This window comes from Bidens hawaiensis, unplaced genomic scaffold (assembly GCF_021521415.1).
Source record: "Bidens hawaiensis isolate Kalapana, Puna unplaced genomic scaffold, B.hawaiensis_p1.1 tig00011798_1, whole genome shotgun sequence".
Classification (NCBI taxonomy): Eukaryota; Viridiplantae; Streptophyta; class Magnoliopsida; order Asterales; family Asteraceae; genus Bidens; species Bidens hawaiensis.
In genome coordinates, this window is record NW_027491938.1 from 609,329 (window position 1) to 617,250 (window position 7,922).

Genomic DNA, 7,922 nt, shown 5'->3' on the forward strand with positions numbered 1-7,922 from the left:
TCAGGCGGCAGGGGTGGCGGTGGTAGAATTGGTAGTGATGGAAATAGTAGTATGGTATGGTGGTGGTGATCAGGCAACGACATTGGTGGCGGCGGTGATGGTCAGGCAGCGGCGGTGACAATGGTTGCGATGGTTACGACCACGTTGTTGGCAGCGGCGGTGACGGTGGTAACGCTGGTGGTAAGGTGGTGGTGGCGGCGGAGGTGGTGGTGGTGCCGATGGTAGTTGTTGTTAGGTGGTGGTGTTGTTAAGAAAGTAGGGTGAAAGACGAACGAAATGAAACAAAAAGAAGGGGGGTGGGAAGGAATGGTTTTGGTGGATGAGATTCCATGTATAATGGATGATTCCATTCCATTGAGCAATTAAACACCACTTTTTTCATTCCCACGCAATGAATCATTCCATTCCCCTGTCATTCCTAGATACCAAACGCTACCTAAAAGTTAAAAGGCCGGTTCAAAGTTTCAAACTGACCTAAACCATCAAACCGTCAAAAGCAGACTGTTTGGATTGCAAACTAGCCAACTTGGCGAGTTGCCGTAGTTTAGACACTACGGTCGGTTTCAACGGTTTGTAAACACCATATGAAGATTTCTAAAACAAACATAAACCATAATTCTGATTAAATTCTTGAAAACACAACTTTTGCATCTTATAGAATATCTTGATGCTATATGGTGTTTTTATCCTAGTAAAATTACAAAACTACCCCACAAAATCATGAATCAACTGACCTCCAAAATGTTGTCTAAACTGATGCTCATGTTGTTGCAACTGTTGCACATGCTCCGCGTTCTGCCATAGCCCCAGCGTAAGCGAAACAGGCCCAACCCCACCTGCCTCAAACGCGGTTCGTGGGTAAGGCATCATGTTTGCAAACGACCGGTCCATGGTGGCTTGAGGAATCTGATAATCGGGCTCGTTTGGTTCATTTTGACTATTGATCGTGGTTAATGCTCCAGAAGTCCTTGAACACTCGGGTTGTTGCTTGTTTGTCACTGACCCCACGTCCACACGGGTCGTGTCTTGGCCGTCAGTTAGAGGTTTGCTTGAGGTCGAGTCTGCTAAGCCTTTTGTTTCAAGAGTATGGATCTCTTCAACCATCGGCTTCCATATGCGCACACGAGAATTTATGAACCAGTTTGAAACCTAAGTTAACAACCATTGAAAATATGCCATTTAGACCACAAATTTTTTGCATAAGATCTTTTGCATTTTGAACACATATTTTTTAGAACGACAACTATATTATTAAAAACTAAAATAGGATCAAAGATATTTGAGTTCATACTTTTTGGACCCGTTTTTTTTTATTATTTTTATATTTAGGTGGTTTAGGAAGTGTAAAATCTAGGTAGTCTACTTGTTGAGACTTGAGAGAGTGAACTCTTACAAGACAATAACATATACATATATATATATATCCTTTTATGATTAAAAATATTATATGAGCCAAAAATATACCTTATTTTGAAAGAATCTAGTTTTTAATATTATGTGTGTGTATATAGAATGTCAATAAAAAAACTTAGAATTCAGTTTTTTTATAATAAAACTATTTAAAATGTAAAAACTATGTATTTGGATTATTTTAAAAAGCTAGAAGTTATTTGTTAAAGAAAATAAAAATTAATGATAAATGAATTATTGAAAAATATATATAAAAGAAAATTCATAAGTTATGTTTAGTTCCTAAACATTAAAAAAAAGCTATATATTTGTTGCATATTAAACCAAGTTCTAACCTGATTTCGGGTTAATCCGGTTTGGGTTGCCAACATATGCTTGTCTGCATCGAAGGATACCTAGACAAAACAAAATTAAAAAAAATGTTATATCATACAATTGAAAATACATGATAATATTCATAGAGAAAGCATAGAGCGTTACGGGTGAAGAAAAGGGTCAAACAACCAAGCTTTCAAAACCGAGACAGCGCGTTCAGGAAGGCCTCGTTGAGGCTGCCACACAGGATGTTGGATTCCGCCACTAAATTTATTCCCATGTCTTTGAAAGCCATGTTCCATAGACCTCAACGAGTCGGTTGTATTATTAGCATCAAAAGTTCTACTAGGAGAACACAAATCTTCAAAGGTTTTCTTCATTTGTACAAGTTGTTCAGAAATGGCATTCTTGACAAATTGAAAGTGTCGTGAAACCGACTTCAAAGCCAAAGAAACGTAAGGTGTCGCTGAAGTAAGTCCAGCGACTGTCTCAAAAGACGAAACCACCATTTGCATCTGCTGATGATACTGTTTGTATCTTTTGCATACCTTTTTGAAACATAAAAAAAAATTCATCTAAACATGAGTATCAAATTATTACAAAACCGCCACTAACGATAGTTCTCATGACACTTTTATCTTTTTTGCGCGTGTTGTAACAAAAAGTTTGATGGGATGGAAAACATACCATGTGAAATCTCAATTATATTGAGCTTAAGGACTTATAAAGAAAGCATATAGTGGGGTAACAACAGTTTAAAGTAGGTTTAATTCACCTTTTTATATAATCCATGCATCTTGTTAGATTTTAGACCTTCCAAAATTTCTCCTTTTAAACATTAAAAGCGCGAGTTCGTTACGTTGAGGTTATTTCAAATTGATATGTTGTAGTCTTTGTACAAATATTCAGCATGTCATATGCTGCAACTATCTCATGACTATGGACCATTTGCAAACATATGTCAAAGATAACCATTTACAAGTTACAACAAAAGTTATGACCAACAATCACTAATTGTGTATAACATAGTTGTACTAATTGTTTTGCAAATCTTTGTTCTGCTTTTACCATTTGCGAAAAAAGAATATAAATTGTGACTCATAAATGCGAAATACCTAAATGCATGTGTGGAATCACAAAAGGTTATAAAGAATGTCAAAGAAACTGCTTAAAAATTATAAAGAAACCGCTTAGGCGCTTAAAACATGTTTTACCAATAACCTTCCGGGGGGGGGGGGGGTAAATACAATGACTTATCGTGATAGTTCTACAAATAACTAGAATAATTATGTTAGCACTAGAGCAATTATTATTACGTTATGACTTTTTAACTAGAGTAATTATGTTAGCACTATATTATTTTTTATAACATAATTACTCTAGTTCAAAACTGTAATTACTCTAGCTATTTGTACGTTTGGTATTTTAATCTTATTTGCACTCGATCCTACCCCATGCTTTCATATATATAAATCACACATTGTGTTTAGATAAGCTTATTTGCACTCGATCCTACCCCATGCTTTCATATATATAAATCACACATTGTGTTTAGATAAAACTTATTATTGTAAAATAATCAGCCTTTGATTATTAGTTTTAAGGTATCTTATTCAAAGTGATTACCCTAAATCATATAATTAAACCTAACACCCTTTAAAGTTTAACCCAATAAATAAAGGCTAATCATCAACCACAAAAGTTCAATATTCATATATTGAAATCTCCTTATAACTTTTATTAAGTTAATAAGTTACAAAAGTGTAACTTATTAACTTTTGTCTCTCACATCAAAAACAATCCCAAACACCTTATTTCTTTTCAAAAAGTTAATAAGTTGGTAAAAATAAACAATCCCAAACACCCCCGAAGAAAGTCTAGATTAATGCCTCCTCTTGCATGAATATTAACCTGGCCTTCTTTTGATGAAACTCCGGCAAATACGAATCTGAAAACGAGCTACTCCGGCCAGCAACGTCTTCATTCGTACCATACATTGCGGACGACGATGCACCCAACTCCCCCGAAACACGACTCATTTCTTCTTCAAGAACCTTGTGTGTGTTGTCAACCAACTCATGACCCCCAACATCACAACTACCACTCAACAACTCTTGCGCGGGCGCCAAATACTTCGAGTTCTTAAGAATCGTAGCGTAACCCGTGAACGGCCCAAGGGGGCCCATCGCCCGATGAGCAAAAGCAGCCATACCCATCAACTGCTTTGGGTCCAAACTCATTACTTGCTCAACTTTCAACATTTTCGGACCCGAATATAATGATAAAGATAACCCTTGTGTAACATGATCATTGTTCCTGTTCACAAACCCTAATTGACTAAACTCCAAAACATTGTTCCTTTGGTTATGCGTCACGCCCGTGGCGCTCGTCACAACTTCTTGTAGCCCATTTTGGTAATACGGTGAACCACCGATCGCCGAAACTTCGCGGGAAATCTTGTGATCATTAATATAATGCAAATCTTGAATGTTATAACTTTGTTCCATATTCATCATACCAACACTCCAACTATCATTATTATTATTACTATTACCATTACCATTATTATTATTATTATTATTATTATTATTATTATTATTACAAGATTCTTGATTTATAAAACTATGGTGAGGATGCAACATTGCATCGATGGAACTAAGCATTTCTGGTGATAATACATTCGGGTCATACGAAACGGGTCGTTGGACTTCAAACGGGTCATCCGAGTTTTGCTGAAACCTTAACTTATGTCGCCGGAGTTTCTGTGCTACATGTGATTCCATTCTCAAGCTGTTCATATCCATTGAATTCACAGTATTATGCAGATTAACAATTGTTAAGTTTCCTGCATAAAAATAAGTTACAAATATGAAATTTGACATCTGAAAACTAGAGGTGTGTGCAGAATGCCAGAATCGGTTCGGTTTGGTTACATAGCCAAGCTTCGGTTGTAGAAGATTGCTTAACCATAACTGAATAGTCAATTAACCGTGTAGTTTTTTTTTTTTTTTCGTTTGCGATGCGCCCATATAATTTATATATGCGGGTGGGCAAAAGTGAAATTGTACTAATTTTGACGTTATTTTACTAATTTCGTGAAACCTGAACAGGCTAGTCTAGCCTAGAGTCTGGACCTTAGCCCAGTTTGGTCACATTAACTCTCATTAATTCTCATACCAACCATTAGTTATTTTCACGGTGGCAATCGGGTCTTCTAGTCTAATGACATGGGGTAATGGTTAAGGCTTGAGATATTTAAGCTATCTGGTTCAAAACCTGACTCAAATAGTTTTTTTACAGTGGCGGGTTTCGATCCTCCTTGATGTTGTTTCTAGGTTAGTTAGACATGGAGTGTCAAAATCAGTATGGAGTATGGATGGTTAACATGATGTCTTAGGAAGGCCCACTCAGGTATTAGGTGTAGTGTCAAACGCTATTAAAATAAGGGAAAATTCCCAAAATAAACATTTATGAAAACAAATTTCTAGTTTTAGGTATCACTTGTAAGAAATTCCAGAAATAGGTATTATAAACTAGTCGTGACGAGTAGTTTGTAGAAACCAATTAGAACTTGCCACTTGTACTTAAACTAACCGTAACGAGCACATTCTTAATCATTTACTCGTCACGACTAAGTAAGTTTCATGGCTCGTAATCAACTCCCACGAGTAATTCATAAGTCCTTTAGTCGCGACGACTAGTTTTTCCGGTTTACATTCTTTACACGAGTAGTTTATTAGTAGTTAACTCGTCACGACTAGTTTAACATTATAATATACTCTTCGCGACTAGTTTAACCTTATAATTTACCCGTCGCGACTAAAAGACTTGTTAATTACTCGTGGGTGTTGATTACAAGACATGAAACTTATTTAGTCGTGACGAGTAAATATTCGTGAACATGCTCGTTATGGTTAGTTTAAGGGCACGTGGCACGTTCTAATTAGTTTTACAAACTACTCGTCACGATTAGTTTATAATACTTATTTCTGGAATTTCTTATAAATGGTACCTAAAACTAAAAATTTGTTTTCATAAAATACTTATTTTGGGAATTTTCCATTATAAAAATTATATTTGCAGACGATTTTGATTCTAGTTGTTAAGTGGTGTATACTACAGTCAAAAGGTTAGCGATTAAGTTCCCACAAAATACATGTGTGGTGTATTTATCCTAGAAAATCGACGAATTGTTGTTAAGAACAAACTTATCACACATAGTGAGAGCAATTAGGGTTTAAATGACATCTCACCAATTTACGTTTATACCCCAGGCTTCTAAGATATTTACAAATTACACATATTGGTCTGGGCATGGGTTTCTGACAAATAAGTAGAAGTTGATTTGGTGTCGTAGAATAATGAAGAATATTATGTGTTTCCTTTTAACTCCCTAATTATAATTTTCTTTTTTGATTATCACTCTATATATTTAACCAAAGAACAATTAAAAATACTGGTTTGGCATACAATAAAATAATTTATTTTTTATTTTATATCTTCTAGTAACATTTAAGATTTGTAACACATTGAAATTTAAATGGTAAAGATATTTGTGGATAGATGAATATATATTTATAAAGGGTAACCGGTGTTGTTGATACGCCAAATGAGTAATATTTCTGAACGTTTTAAGTTCTTGTTTCCATTTTATAATTATATAAAACAATATTAGTACAACAATTCTTATTTGGCAATAACAACAAATCAACTGAAGTCCTACCAAAATCTAATTTGGTCTTTCAAATTCTATGCAACTTGATTTAGTAACTTTCCACTATGGTGTTACATGAACCCCAACCGACATTATTTTGTGAACCCGACTCTTCCTGTGTCAAGATCCACTCGAGCTCACTCGGGCTACATGGCACCATAAGCGCACCCTCATGGTCGAACCCATACTCCTCAGCCGCTCTCTCCAACAACCTTTGAAAACATGGTCGGTCAAGGTATGCTAATGGAACTACAAACCTCCTTTCTTCATACTCATCGGATGCAATCACCCTAAAATGCCCTTCTTTCATGTCTTCTGGGACAGTTTCCTGACCCGACCCGAAACCAGTGTTCCAATTCTTAACTTGTGAAAGGCTCTTTTGGAGCTTTTCTATGACCACTTTGAGCTTCAAAATCCCATTGTTTTTCTTTGCATAAGTTTGCGTTTTTGTGAACTTAACCATTTTGTTTAGTTATTATTTCTCCTATTTTGATCTAATAGATTGGCATCCTTTTATAGACTCATGCAAGTAGAATATTTGTGTCAATTTGTGAATGAAGGTGTAACAATTGCATGTGCATGGAAATAAGGATGAATGAAGGGTCGTTGTTTATGTAGAGTCACATCTGTCCAATGTATATAAATCTCTACAAATTTAATGACATAAATCTCATCGGTAACCATAACTAGAGGCGCAAATAGCGAGTGTTTATATTGAGATTAGAGATCTGGGACTACTAGAGATCTAAGATCGAAACACAGCTTGAGATTCATGTCATGTGCGACTAGTAAAATTAAGCTTTTATGTACGTATAAGTAAAACTTTATTAATGACGATGATCGTTATAAGTTATAACCATAAATAAAATGAAATAACCTGTAGCAAAATTACCTGTTTGACGTAGTTAAATGAATTGTAAAACTCTCATAACATTCTTCACAATCCAAACCTCTTCCTATTTGGTAGAGTTCCAGTATACATAGTTGTATCAAACCGTCTAGAAAGTTTATCCTCGACACCTTTATCAAATCAATAGTGTAATCTCGTGAGGACCTTTCGTACGGAATTTTAATCATGTCAGCACGATTAACATCAACTTCATCTTCATCAACATTAGCATCATCAACACCATCTCCATCAACATTAATATCATCAACGCCCACGCTATCAATACGATATCATCAACATTTTGATACTGTAAACACCTTGAGGCTTTCTTTGGATAAATTAATGTAGCCACGACTTGAGACCTTCTTAATGCTTCATCTATTTTTCTCTTTTAAGTTTTTGGCAACCAGATAGTTGTTTAGGAAGCACCGTTTATGAAAATAATATAAGTTAATGCTTCATCATCTAAGTAGCTAACATTAACAAATAACAAACTAAAATTAAGCTAAACCAAGCATTCAAGTAAAGTATATAAATGAATAGCTAAACAATAAATCAAAAAAATCTAATGAGTAATCAATAAATCAATAATCT

The 7,922-nt window shown here is 35.2% G+C and overlaps 1 pseudogene across 1 annotated transcript; it reads right to left on the reverse strand.

Moving 5' to 3' along the window:
* Positions 1 to 675: 675 nt before the first annotated feature.
* Positions 676 to 6,902, reverse strand: LOC143539132 (uncharacterized; annotated as a pseudogene). Its single transcript, XR_013136375.1, has 6 exons — positions 6,497 to 6,902; positions 4,366 to 4,570; positions 3,615 to 4,272; positions 1,891 to 2,273; positions 1,746 to 1,805; positions 676 to 1,149 (listed from the first exon to the last, which is right to left on the reverse strand). The product of XR_013136375.1 is annotated as an uncharacterized LOC143539132 (transcript).
* Positions 6,903 to 7,922: the final 1,020 nt, after the last annotated feature.